Below are 12,968 nucleotides of genomic sequence, written 5' to 3'. Positions count from 1 at the left end.
AAATATGAAAAGAAAAGTGAGAAGCGGAAGTGAGATAAAAGTTTGAGATAAGTTAAGTTTTTGTGTAAAAACGGAAAAGAACTTTTAAGCTTTGCTCCGATGCATATTTAATCATTTTAGAATTCGATGTGGGAAGTTGTTGAGGAGTTTAATTACGATTAAACATGTGCAAGAACATCAAACAATACCAAAAATTGAATAAGTTAAATTGATTTAAAGTTGAACCTCAAACAATAACAATCTAAAAAGAATTATTTAATTATTTTTGTAACCAAATTATCGGGAAAATTACGCTCTATGTCTATTTTTGAAAATAGTTACGCCATGTTATTCATACTTTATGTATAAACACCCGATCTAGCCCATATTTGTGTATAAACACTTTTTATACATTGTATACAAGGTTGATACATTAATTATAAGATTTTCCCTCTGGATATTAATGTTGTATAATATTATATATTGGGCTATGTAGCAAAAACATTTTCAAAAGCTCTATATTTTTAAAAATATGCCAAAGTTATTATGTATGCACGGGCTTCACCTGACCTATTATCTTTTAAAAACATCTTGTCCTTAATTAGCTAGGTTGCATATGAAATTATTCTGCATAGGGGTGTCAATGGTTTTCAAAAAACCAATGTAACCTACCAAACCGATTTTAGGTTTTCTTTAATAAAACCGACGGTTTTTATAAAAATTTATAACCGTACTGAATAATTGGGTTGGTTTTTAATTTTATAAAAATAAACTAAAAAAATACCGAACCGTATTGAATAAATTTATATGTGTAAAATATATTCTATATATTAGATTTAAATATAAAAAATATTAAAATTTTCTTCTTGGGTTCGGGATGATGAAATTATTAACACCTAAAGTTTCAACTCTGAAACCTATTATACTACTCCTATTATACTCCCTCTATTTCATAATAAGTGACTCTTTTAGCTCATGCACATCCTTTAAGAAATTGCTTACTCCTAGAAAAATATGAGTACCCCTAATTAATGCTTAGAAAAAAGAAAAGTTATTTAATGATTCTTGATTATAAATAAGGGTAAGTTTGGAAGAATAAAATTAATTTCTTATTGAAATCCTAAAGCGTCACTTATTTTGAAACAAAATAAAAAGCCGAAAAGGTCACTTAATACGGAATGGAGGGAGTATTTTTTGTCTTTGCTCAACATTGTTTTACACTACCGTAAAATAGTGGGATCAATCGTTATTCTTATTATCTTTCATGTTTTTTTGATTCATCACCTTCTAAACAGTAAAAATGTCTAGAACTTTTGCCAAAGTCCTATTGAAGTATGCATAATATCGTGTCTTTAATTTTTACTAGTGACTATGACATAATAATGTTTTGTCTTAAAAAAATTGAAAATTAACCGAACCGTACCGATATCAAAGAGAAACCAAGATGATAGGACGGTTTCGGAAAGTCTAATTTTGATTCTACAAAGTGAAATAATCGAAAAATTGATATGGTATAAATTTTATAAAATAACCATCGGAACCGTACCATTGGCACCCCTAGAAATTAGTGTTTTTAGCAGTAAATAAAAAATCAGCAATGGTCTAATTTTTTGAAAGCTCCAGAATGTCGCTCATCTGTTTCTAATGCTTTGCTTTGAGACTTGCAGCTCCTATCATGGATAAGTTCATCTCCTCTGTTACATTCTTCTTTCGTGTGGATTTTTTGGTGTTAGGAAAATTTTCCAAACAGAGAGAAAAGAGGAGAAAGATCACTTTTAGTGAAAACTTTGAACATTTTAATATTTGTTCAAGCAAAGACTTAGACAAGAAAACATATTTTATGAAAATGGGTAACAAAGTTGAAAACACGAACAATGATGTGGTGGAAGGAATACAAAATCCACATCAAGCATCTAATTCCAAGCTTGTATACTTGATATGTTATTGATACTTGGAATCTTGTGTGGATTTATAATATAGATTAAATGTTTTTTCTATATGGTCATTAGAAACTACTCCCTCCGTAATACGAGGGTGTTTGACTGGACACAAAGTTTAAGAAATAAAGGAAGACTTTTGAATCTTGCGGTAAAAAACAAGCCAAAGAAATTTTTGTGGCTAGAAATGAGTTCAGTAATGACAAAATGAAAATTTTCATGTTAAATTGTTGTTAAATATAATGTTATCAATCTCAAAAAAAATTGTTGCTAAATATAATGTTACCAATCTCAAAAAAAAAAAAAATATTGCTAAATATAAAAAGGTTTCATCATTTTTTAAACTGACCAAATAAAAAAGGGTTCATATAAATTGGACACGAAGAGAGTAAAAGATAACAAATAGGAGATCAATTTGACTGCAACAATACAATTTACACCAATTTTTTCTTGCTCTCTCCCTATCAAGTTGCATACATACTAGATGTGCACTTTAATCTTAAGTCAAAATAAATACAGAGCCTGCCATTTTAAAGGCAATAATCAACAAATTAAACATCGTGAAGTTTTTTACGTGCAAAAAATTAACTCATGTTAGTCAAAACATGAGGGAATTAAATTTCTTTCTTTGTTGTGTGTTGATATGAGTTTTAAGCAGGTCTCTTAAAGACAAATGTAACACATGCTACATTAATTGGTGATCCACAAAACAGAAATACTAGATTATAAAGATCGCTAGAGGATTTGGAATTTGACTTGCGAGAAGAAACAAATTCCTAGAAAATATATGTTCTTGGCTGTAATTCGAGTTGACTTGGTTGTTTTCATCAGAAGAAATAAGAGATTTGGTGAAAAATTAAGAACGTGCGTGCAAACTTTTTTTAATTGGAATTATTAGTTTCCTACATTACATTGAGCCCAAGCTTAGCAAGCAGAGGCGGATTTAATTGGAGGGAGAGGTTGTTCAACCCTCAGCAAAAAATTAAGTGTATATATAGAATAGAATTTCTATGTTTATATACATATATTGACTTTTGAACATTTTGCGCATATGCAAAAAGTTAGCTCAAGTGGTCTAGGATATTCAAAATTATATGGTCCAGGATGTTCAAAATTATCTCTAGCATAGGTTCGATTCCCATCAACAATATTATTTTTTATATTTAGTTTTTGTTGTTTTTTTCAAACTCCCTGAGTGAAAATTCTGGATTCGTCACTATTAGCACAGGCTTACGACAACTAAGTATATAAATAAGAATGATAGAATTAAGGTTAAATAATACCAATTTATAAATTGGTATCATTGGGTTGTTGTGAACAACTATATACCACTTTTTGTTATGTGTTACACATAATTCAATCTTTGAGAAAGCAAAGTTGGTCCTCAGTGTGATGATGATCAGTCTTTAGGAAACTTATGGAATCTGCCTAGTTTAATTTCTTCTTCTCTATCATATAAAAGGAAGTAGTATTTGTTAAAGTAAAAGAACCCCACTCAAAAAGCATAACTTTTGCGTCTCATCAGTTTGGAATATTACCATGTATAAGAAGATGTGGAAGTTTTTTCGAAATACTGGTCAGAGTGGTTGATGAACAGTATAGTTTTTGACTTTGACTTGGTCAGGTTTGGGCCACTGAGGTTGAAGTATATGGTCATACTAATAGGAAAGTTCTTGACTGAATTTTTTTTTGGAAAAGTTGTTAGGGAAAGGTTGAAAACTCGTTTGGTTGAGTAAGAAGTTATTTCAGAATTAGTTGTCTCAACATTGTTATCTCACTCTCTATGTAGGATAAAAAAATATTATAATTTTGAAATTAGTTATCCCGTAATTTTATTCCAATTAAATATGAGATAAGACGGTACTAAATTTTTATCACGATACTATTTTTGCTTATCTATCATACCAAACAACCCTAATTGTTTATTTTTACTTTTCAGCCTAAAAGAAGCGCTTGCACTTTTGTCGTCCTCACAAAGGGCAGCTTGGACCTTGGAAGAATTTTAAGGACCATCTTTGAAACCCCAATAAATTAGAGACCGATTTTTTTCCCATTCTAACATCTGAGATCGGACGGTTCAAATTAGAAGAACTACAAACTATCTGTTCCCACAGAGCTAAAATTGGAGGATTTGTTATAGCCACGTGTCCTTAGTAACTTTTTACTCTGTCAATTACCAAACATTTATTATGCTCTCAGGTTTTACCCTTATCGAAAGAAGATATACATAAAACAAGTCATTCAATCAACAAATTGATATATCTTTTAAAAACATCTTGTCCTGAATTAGCTAGGTTGCATATGAAATTAGTAATTTTAGTAGTAAAATAAAAAATCAGCGATGGTCTACTTTTTTAAAAGCTCCAGAACTTGATCTTCCTATAATCAAGTTACTCTACCAAATCATAATTTCACTCTTAAGACAAATACTGTGAAAGAGAAATCGAAAGTAAAAAGAAGACAAAGCGAAAAAAGTTTTACCAAATTCTCATACTTGGACCCATATTTTGCCAAAACCCAATGGTAAAAAGGAAAAAAAGAAAAGATTTAATACAGAGACATGAAATAAAACACCAACCAAAAGATGAAGAACTTGTTGAAGAAGTTCCTCCCTGATATTGTTGAAGAAGTCGCAAGGATGATAAAGTTCCTCCCTGATATTGTTGAAGAAGTCGCTCAATGGAAGTTCGAACGTTCAACTTTCTCCTAAAAACACTTTTAACAATACCCAAACAATACTTGAAGGTACAAAGGTCTAAAACTTGTATTCATTCACAGCATGAATTTAGGATATCCATATAATATGAGAAATACGTACATAATCATTGCATCTGATCATCGAAGAATAGGCTATTTTTTCCAGATTTTGGCACAATTACAAAAACTATGTTTATAGTAAGTATTATAGCTCCTCTCAAATTGGATAACCGGTAAATGAGACAAGTTTATACTCTGCAACTAGTCCATCTTAACTCTTTAAGCCTAATCTTAATAAGAATAAAATGAAAGTTCAACTCCCGGACAACCAAAAAAACGATAGCTGCTCCTCTCACTTGTACACTCTTATTCTCTCTTCTGAAAATACTGTCTTCATGTCAACCTAACCCATCAAAGTTATATCAATGTTCATCATTATTCATATAGCAACATGACCCGATGCCACTTCAAATCAGTATGCACTCTATCAGCGGGCAAACATGAGCAATCAACAATTCTCCGGTAAAACTAGATGAATAATAGATAAAGTTTGCCTCAATGTCTTCGTCGCGGCTTTTGTTGTGGCTCAAAGGTCATATTCTTGTCAAAGAAGGGGCTATGGTGGCTCGGGTGTCGCGGCAAATAATCTAAATTCCAGGAGCTTCTTACAGTAATGTGTAAAGGACATGGGTTTGTATGTAATTTTTTGCACAATCTCTGAGCTTTGTTTATAAAATCATTTACCTACTGAAAAAGACACAAAATTCATTCTTTAGATACACATATGCTTTTTGTTTACAAATATATAGTTCGAGCTCGACAAAGTGTCTAAAGTGCAATTACTGCTGCTATGCTGGATCCACCTCTAATACAAATACTAATAAAATCATACGGAAAAAAAACATTCATTTAGTAGCATTCCGCTATCAAAGAAGGAAAAATGGCACAAATACAATAAACTACCAAACCATCAGAAAAACTATCATATACTCATCAAAAGTAGTGGAATAAACTACCCAAAAAAAGAGAGGATTTTTCATCATCGTAATCAACGGAAACACCGGAGAAATTCAAACAGCATACCAAACGTTCAGTTCGAGGAATAATAGAAAGAGAGCAATAGAGATACACGGAAGGAAACAGGAGAAGACTACGATAAATGTCTCGCATACACATACCAACATTGTCCGTTAGAATTGAATAAATATGTACCTGATCAGAGGTGAATTTGTTGCAGGACCTGTAAAAAAAATAATCCGAACACGCTAATTTAGTTGTTTCATGCATATGATCAAATACATTAGATGCATTTTGTGCATAATGATGCTTTAGTAGTAAGTCAGTAACATGAGTATGATATTATTGAAACTACTGGCAAATCTAGCATGCACAGCCAGATTTGGGAACTCACTTAAATGAAATACTAAAGGAATCGGAAAAGTACAAAAACTTCTCGTGTTCTTAGACAGTGAAAGTTTATTTACATGATCTTGTACTGGTGTAAAGCATGCAGACATTGTGCATATTCTTGACTTTGATTGGCCTAAACAAACAGGAAGATGCAATGAGAGATATGCGGGGAATTTACTCATCCTTGATAGATTAAGAAGCCAAACACATACCTTAGCATCATAGAATTTCAGGAAAAATCGAGATTTGGGAACAGACAATTTGGTCTCAAGTGTTTCAGCAATTGCGGCACTGAGTTTCTTGTTAACATCAGCATTCAAGCCCCCAATGGAGACCAACTCAGCATAGGCCGCGGGCTGTTCTGTACACCCAAAAGATATGTGAACAGATTCCTTCAACACAATCACGGCAAACTGCACAAAAAGGAAAAAACAATCTTAATGTACTATAAAGAAACCAACCTAACAAAAAGGATGCTAAAACATATCAACTAAGCTTCTCCAGAGAGACTAAAAGGAGGCAAAAAACCCACTTTCTTACATGATAAATGTTCATCAGCTAATGCATTTTCTACAATTAGGCCATTAGTTTCTACTAACTGAGACTTATGACTTAATCAAGCCAGAGACTGATTATCTTTTCTGATTAAGTGCCAGAGAATGATTATCAATGATTATCTTTTAATACTAATAGCTTTCAGAACTTTAATTGTGAAGTTAAACCCTGTGTAGAAATTCTAGAGCCGATCCTTCAGGGCAGAATTACCTTCAACACATGATTGGTCATTTCAAAAGTTACTATAGAATCAGTTAATTAACGCAGTCTCTAGTCCAATGAAATCTATGATTATTTTAGTTGCATCATGCGCGCGCGCACACACGCACCCACCCACCCACCCCACGAATGTACTCTTGCAGAAAATTCCTGAGCTCCACAAACTGACACTTAGCCCGAACTGAAAGAATTATTTTCCGTAGTCTCTTTTCATTACTTGAATTGGTTAATATAAAAAAAATATTCTAACCTAAAATAGGAGATTCCAAATATACAAAATATTCTATCCTAAAATAAGAGATTACAAAATATTACAAAATATTTACATAATCTATCACACCCCCGCAGTCGAAACGGGAGGTTTACGAACGCTTAGATTGTCTCGAAAATCTTCAAAAAGGACCTGAGGAAGACCTTTAGTGAAAATATCTGCAATCTGATATCGGGACGGGACATAAAGAACACGAACCTGTCCCCGCGCAACCTTCTCACGCACAAAATGAATGTCCATCTCAATATGTTTGGTGCGTTGATGTTGCACCGGATTTCCGGACAGATATATGGCACTCACATTATCACAATATACCAACGTAGCCTTGCGAACCGGAAAATGTAGTTCCAATAAAAGATTGCGAATCCAGTAAGACTCAGAGACAACATTAGCCACACCTCTATACTCTGCTTCAGCGCTAGACCGAGAAAGAGTTGGTTGTCGCTTTGACGACCAAGAAATCAAGTTGTCACCCAAAAATACACAATACCCCGACGTAGAACGATGAGTGTCCGGACATCCACCCCAATCTGGATCGGTGTAGGATACAAGGTCGGTGACTGATGAGGGGTAGAGATGCAATCCATGATCAAGAGTGCCTTGAACATAACGCACAATTTGCTTAAGAGCATGCATATGATCGTCCCTCGGATCATGCATATGTAAGCACACCTGTTGGGCAGCATATGAAATATCGGGTCTCGTGAAAGTGAGATACTGAAGAGCACCTGCGAGACTACGATTATGAGTGTGATCCTCATAAGGAGCACCCGAAGTAGCACTGGCCTTCGGTTTTGTGTCAACCGGAGTGAGAGAGGGCTTGCAAGAGGACATACCCGCGCGATCAATGATTTCCTCAGCATACTTACGTTGAGAGAGGAACATCCCCCCTTGTGACGGGTCACAGCAATGCCAAGAAAATAATTCAAAGGACCTAAATCCTTCATAGCAAATTCGGAACCAAGCCGATCCATGATGGAGCGACGGAGAGTGTCTGAGGATGCAGTGAGGATAATATCATCAACATTAATATATGCCATGTCAGTCCCCGTATGGTAGATGAACAACGAATTATCAGACCTGCTATTTGAGAAGCTAATGGAAAACACAAAATCTGCAAATCGTCTATACCAAGCACGTGGAGCCTGCTTAAGCCCATAGAGAGACTTACGCAATAGGCAAACATAATCAGGATGTGTGCGATCCCGAAAACCCATAGGTTGATGCATATACACAATTCCGTTGAGCTCACCGTGAAGAAAAGCATTCTTCACATCCAGTTGATGTATATTCCAATGCTTCGACAAAGAAAGACTAAGAATAGTGCGGATAGTCGCCGGTTTCACCACCGGACTGAACGTCTCACCACAGTCAATGCCAACCTGCTGAGTTTTGCCATCACCTATAAGACGCGCTTTATGCCTCTCAAAGTCACCATTAGACTTTTCTTTATGAGTAAAAATCCACATAGAACGAATAACATTAACATTAGGTGGACGGGGAACCAAATCCCACGTCTTATTCGTAACAAGAGCATCAAATTCATCATTCATAGCTATTTTCCAATTCGGGTCACGAAGGGTTGCCAATGGGTTACGAGGTAGAGGAGATTTCGTAACCGTGGTATATAAGTTAAACTGACATTTAGGCTTGACAATACCCCGTTGGCTGCGTGTGACCATGGTGGGTCGGGGAGTGGGGATAGGCGGCTGGACAGTGGCATGGGGAAGGGGGCTGGCAGTCGGGCTAGGGGCCTGGTGGGCAGCCTGCACGATAGGCAGTGGAGGCTGCTGCACCGTGGGGCCAGCAGTGGTAACGGGAGGCAGTGGAGGCTGCTGCAACAGTGGTAACGGGAGGCAGTGGAGCGGGACTGCTTGGCTGGGCAGAGGGCGGTAAAGGGGCAGCTCCGGATTTTTTATGGTGATGAAAAACATAAGGTGAGATTCCTTCATCCAAAAAATCGCATGTATGGGATTGAGAGGTAGGAAAGTTAGCAAAGTGAAACTGAGTCTCATCAAAAAATAACATGACGACTAAGGATGATTTTATTTGATGATAAGTTATAGCATTTGTAGCCTCTATGGTTTGATGGGCACCCCAAAAATACACAAGGTGTAGACCGGGCCTGCAACTTATGAATCGTAGTTGACGGGAAAAGGGGGTAGCACAAACACCCAAAAACCCGAAGGTGAGAGTACATAGGTTCCTTTGATATAGAACATGGAGGGGAGACTTTTGGTTCAATAACTTGCTTGGTAAAATATTGAGTAGGTAAGTTGCCATTTGCAATGCATGATGCCAAAAGGAAGGTGGAAGAGAAGCGTAGGCAAGAAGAGTTCGCACGACATTATTGATAGAACGAATTTCTTTTCGGCCTTCCCATTTTGTGAGGACGTATGAGGACAAGAAAGACGGAAAGACATCCCATTCGACTCACAAAGATGCCAAAAATTATTATTCTCATATTCTTTCCCATTATCACATTGGACATTTTTTATTTCTCGTTCGAAATGCATTCGGACATGGGCCCGAAATTCTAAAAACTTAGCAAAGACATCAGATTTCCTAGCTAAGGGAAAGGTCCACAAATAGTTCGAGAAATCATCCAAGAAAAGAACATAATACCGATGACCCATGGAACTTAAGACAGGAGAAGTCCATAAATCACTATGAATAATATCAAAAGGCATACAAGTGTTCGAATTAGATGGAACAAAAGGCAACTTAATATGTTTACCAAGCACGCAAGAACGACAAATACTAGAGCAACTAGAATTATTACATTCAATGCTTTTATTGATCCTAAGAGAATTCAACATTGACGCTCCCGGGTGACCCAAACGATCATGCCAAAGAGAAGAAGACAAAGCAGCAAAGGTTGATGGATAATTGGATGTGTTTGTGATGGTGGTGGTAGTGGTGATGGGATATAGATCGCCCCGGCTGTCATATCTCATTATTGGCATCCCCGTCTGAAAATCCTTCACAGAAAATCCATATGGATTAAAATTAACAGTCACAGAGTTATCAGTAGTGAACTTTCTAACAGAGATTAAATTTTTAATGAGTTTTGGGGCATGGAGGACATTTTTCAACGATAAAGGAGGGTTTGGAGGAGACAAATGAGTATGACCACAACCATGAATTGGAATTGAATGACCATTACCAACAACAATACCATGATGATGATTGCTCAAATTAGAATAAGACAAGAGATTACCATTCGTGGATGTCATGTGAGATGTGGCACCGGTGTCCATGTACCGCTTCTGATCCGGGGGATTCATAGTCATCGTATGAATTGCTAATTCGATGTCCGTTGGAGCATAAGACGGGGCATACATCTGCTGATACGGGGCAGCAGCAAACGCCTGCTGCGGAGGCTGGGGAGCAAGGCCTAGTATGCCCGGCTATTTGGCCGCGGGGCCTTGCGAAGATATCGGCCAAGTTGACGGATACGGGCAAGGAGGCACGGCCCATTGTGGCATCCATCCCCATGCATAATTTGGAAGCTGCCGCGGGTGAGGAGAAGGGTGACGCGGCCAGCTGCCTGGCGGTGGCTGGGAATTTCCGCCGCTGTGACCGCGGCTGCCTTTGCCGCCACCGTTTCCACGGCTAGCGCCATTCCGACGGCCAGAATTGCGGCCTTTGTTGTTTTTATTTTTGCCCCTGTTATTCACAGCATGACCAGGCGAGTGAGTATTATCAAAAAAAAAAAGTGGAACCCTCACCACCTGTGGCAGCCACCATTGCCGAAGGAGTGGTGTGGGTCGCCTGCATCGCCTGTTCTCGTTCCTCCATAATGAGTGATGAGTACGCCTCGGTGAATGGAGGCAATGGTTTGCTGTGACGAATCTGCATTCCCACACCCTTGAGTGCTTCGGTGAGACCCGAAACAAGCTGAAGAACAAGGCGGGAATTGGAAATCGTAGCCCCCACATTTTTTAATTGATCGGAGATGCTCTTGAGCTTTTGACAATACGCAGACGCGTTTGGGAAGTCTTCCATCCTAGTTGTGGAAAACTCTTGTTCGAGCATGACGGCACGGGAGTTTTTGATGGTCCTGAAAAATGTCACGCAAGCAAACCCAGGCTTCCATGGCCGTTGTTTCAGGTTCAAGAATAGTAGTAAAGAGGTCATTCGAAATCGTGGAATAAATCCACTGGAGCATAGTCGCATCAAGAGTCGACCAAAGCTTTTTTTCATCATCGGAGGGAGGGGCTTCCTGCTTCCCTTTCTCTGGTGCGATGATATGGTGGATGACCTTATGGGATTTGGCGTGGATTTTAAACAATTCCGCCCATGTACCATATTGTGCATTCTCCATTTCAAGAACCACAGGAATGTGATTACGGATGTTGGAGACGGCGAAAGCGGGGTGGAAGGATGTTTTTGAGTCAGACATGGTGGCGGAAAGAGGGTGGCAGACGCGACCGAGCTAGGGCAGCGGAGAGGAGAGAGGAGAGGGAAAAAGAAAACCCTAGACTGCTGATACCATGAAAGAATTATTTTCCGTAGTCTCCTTTCATTACTTGAATTGGTTAATATACAAAAATATTCTAACCTAAAATAGGAGATTCCAAATATACAAAATATTCTATCCTAAAATAAGAGATTACAAAATATTACAAAATATTTACATAATCTATCACGAACAATGCACAATACAGACACAAGCAAAATTGTCTTCACAAGTCAAAAGAGATCAAGAGCAAAAAGACGCAGACAACCAAGGTGGAGACACCAAAAGAGGTCCGCTTATTATCCGTGTTATCACAAATTTGAAAGACTAAAAGAACAAAAGGCCAACATTGATTACTTGGAACCAATCATGACCAACATCAATTCCTCTTCTCCACTATTGCCCACGGCCCACCTTTACCTTTACCCACTCTTTTAAAACCTACCTTGCAACCTAAAGCAAGCCTAGCGAAAACCTCTCATTTTCTAGAATACTTCTACAGGTTAAAGTTGCAGCAGCAGAAGAATTCTTCTGCCTCCTTGCTAGATACCTCATAATCCAATGATCTCAGGCAACTATCAAAGGCGTTTTGTGCCAACACATGAGGTCTAAATCAAAGTAACAATTACCCATATAAGATACAGCTCCGGACTAACACAACAATGAATGTTTGTACCAAAAACTATCTAAATTGTATAGTTTAACCAACTATTTTTTTATCTCACGTGAACATATGTCATAACACTGAATATTTATTCTCTTCTCATATATATACGCATGCACTTCAATTTTAATTCTCCGACACATTTATTTCCTCCGTGGAAAAGAACACAGCATCATTGAAAATGAAATAAAAGTGCTAATTTAGCGCGTGGAAATATAATAAGCAATTTTCCAAAGGAAATTCAGAAGACCAAAACATAAGATACCATTTCTCCTTTAGTTGTAATTTTAATAGTATAGACTGGGAAACCATCGGTAGAGATTAATTTCATTAGCTTAAACCATGAAAATCTATTCTCGTTGAAGTTTATCATTTATATATCTTCTATGATGTGATGTCCAATTGAAACCCAAAACGTTTCAATTACCAAAATAATCATCAATTTTCTTAGATTTTGATTCAGATACAATTGCAGATATGCACTCCCTATAAATTCACGAAAGAATGGAAATAGCTACCATTGAATTGAACACGTTGAAGAAGAGAGCAGCGAAATTTAAGGCGATAATCTAAATTGTGGAGCAGTAGCGAGGCCAGAAGCAGAAGCGAAAGAAAATACTTCCCTTTGATCAGTAGATTCTAGAACAAAGAAGAAGAGTGTATATACAAAGTGACTTTAGTTTTACAATAAAATTATACTTTTGCCCCTGTTCTCCCATGTTCGTCCTCCAACTTAGAAGTGGACGAATATGAATATATATAAATTAATAATTA

The sequence above is a fragment of the Lycium barbarum genome, chromosome 4 (genome assembly GCF_019175385.1).
Source record: "Lycium barbarum isolate Lr01 chromosome 4, ASM1917538v2, whole genome shotgun sequence".
NCBI lineage: Eukaryota > Viridiplantae > Streptophyta > Magnoliopsida > Solanales > Solanaceae > Lycium > Lycium barbarum.
The sequence above is the reverse complement of the archived record's forward strand: the minus strand, read 5'-3'. Positions refer to the sequence as shown.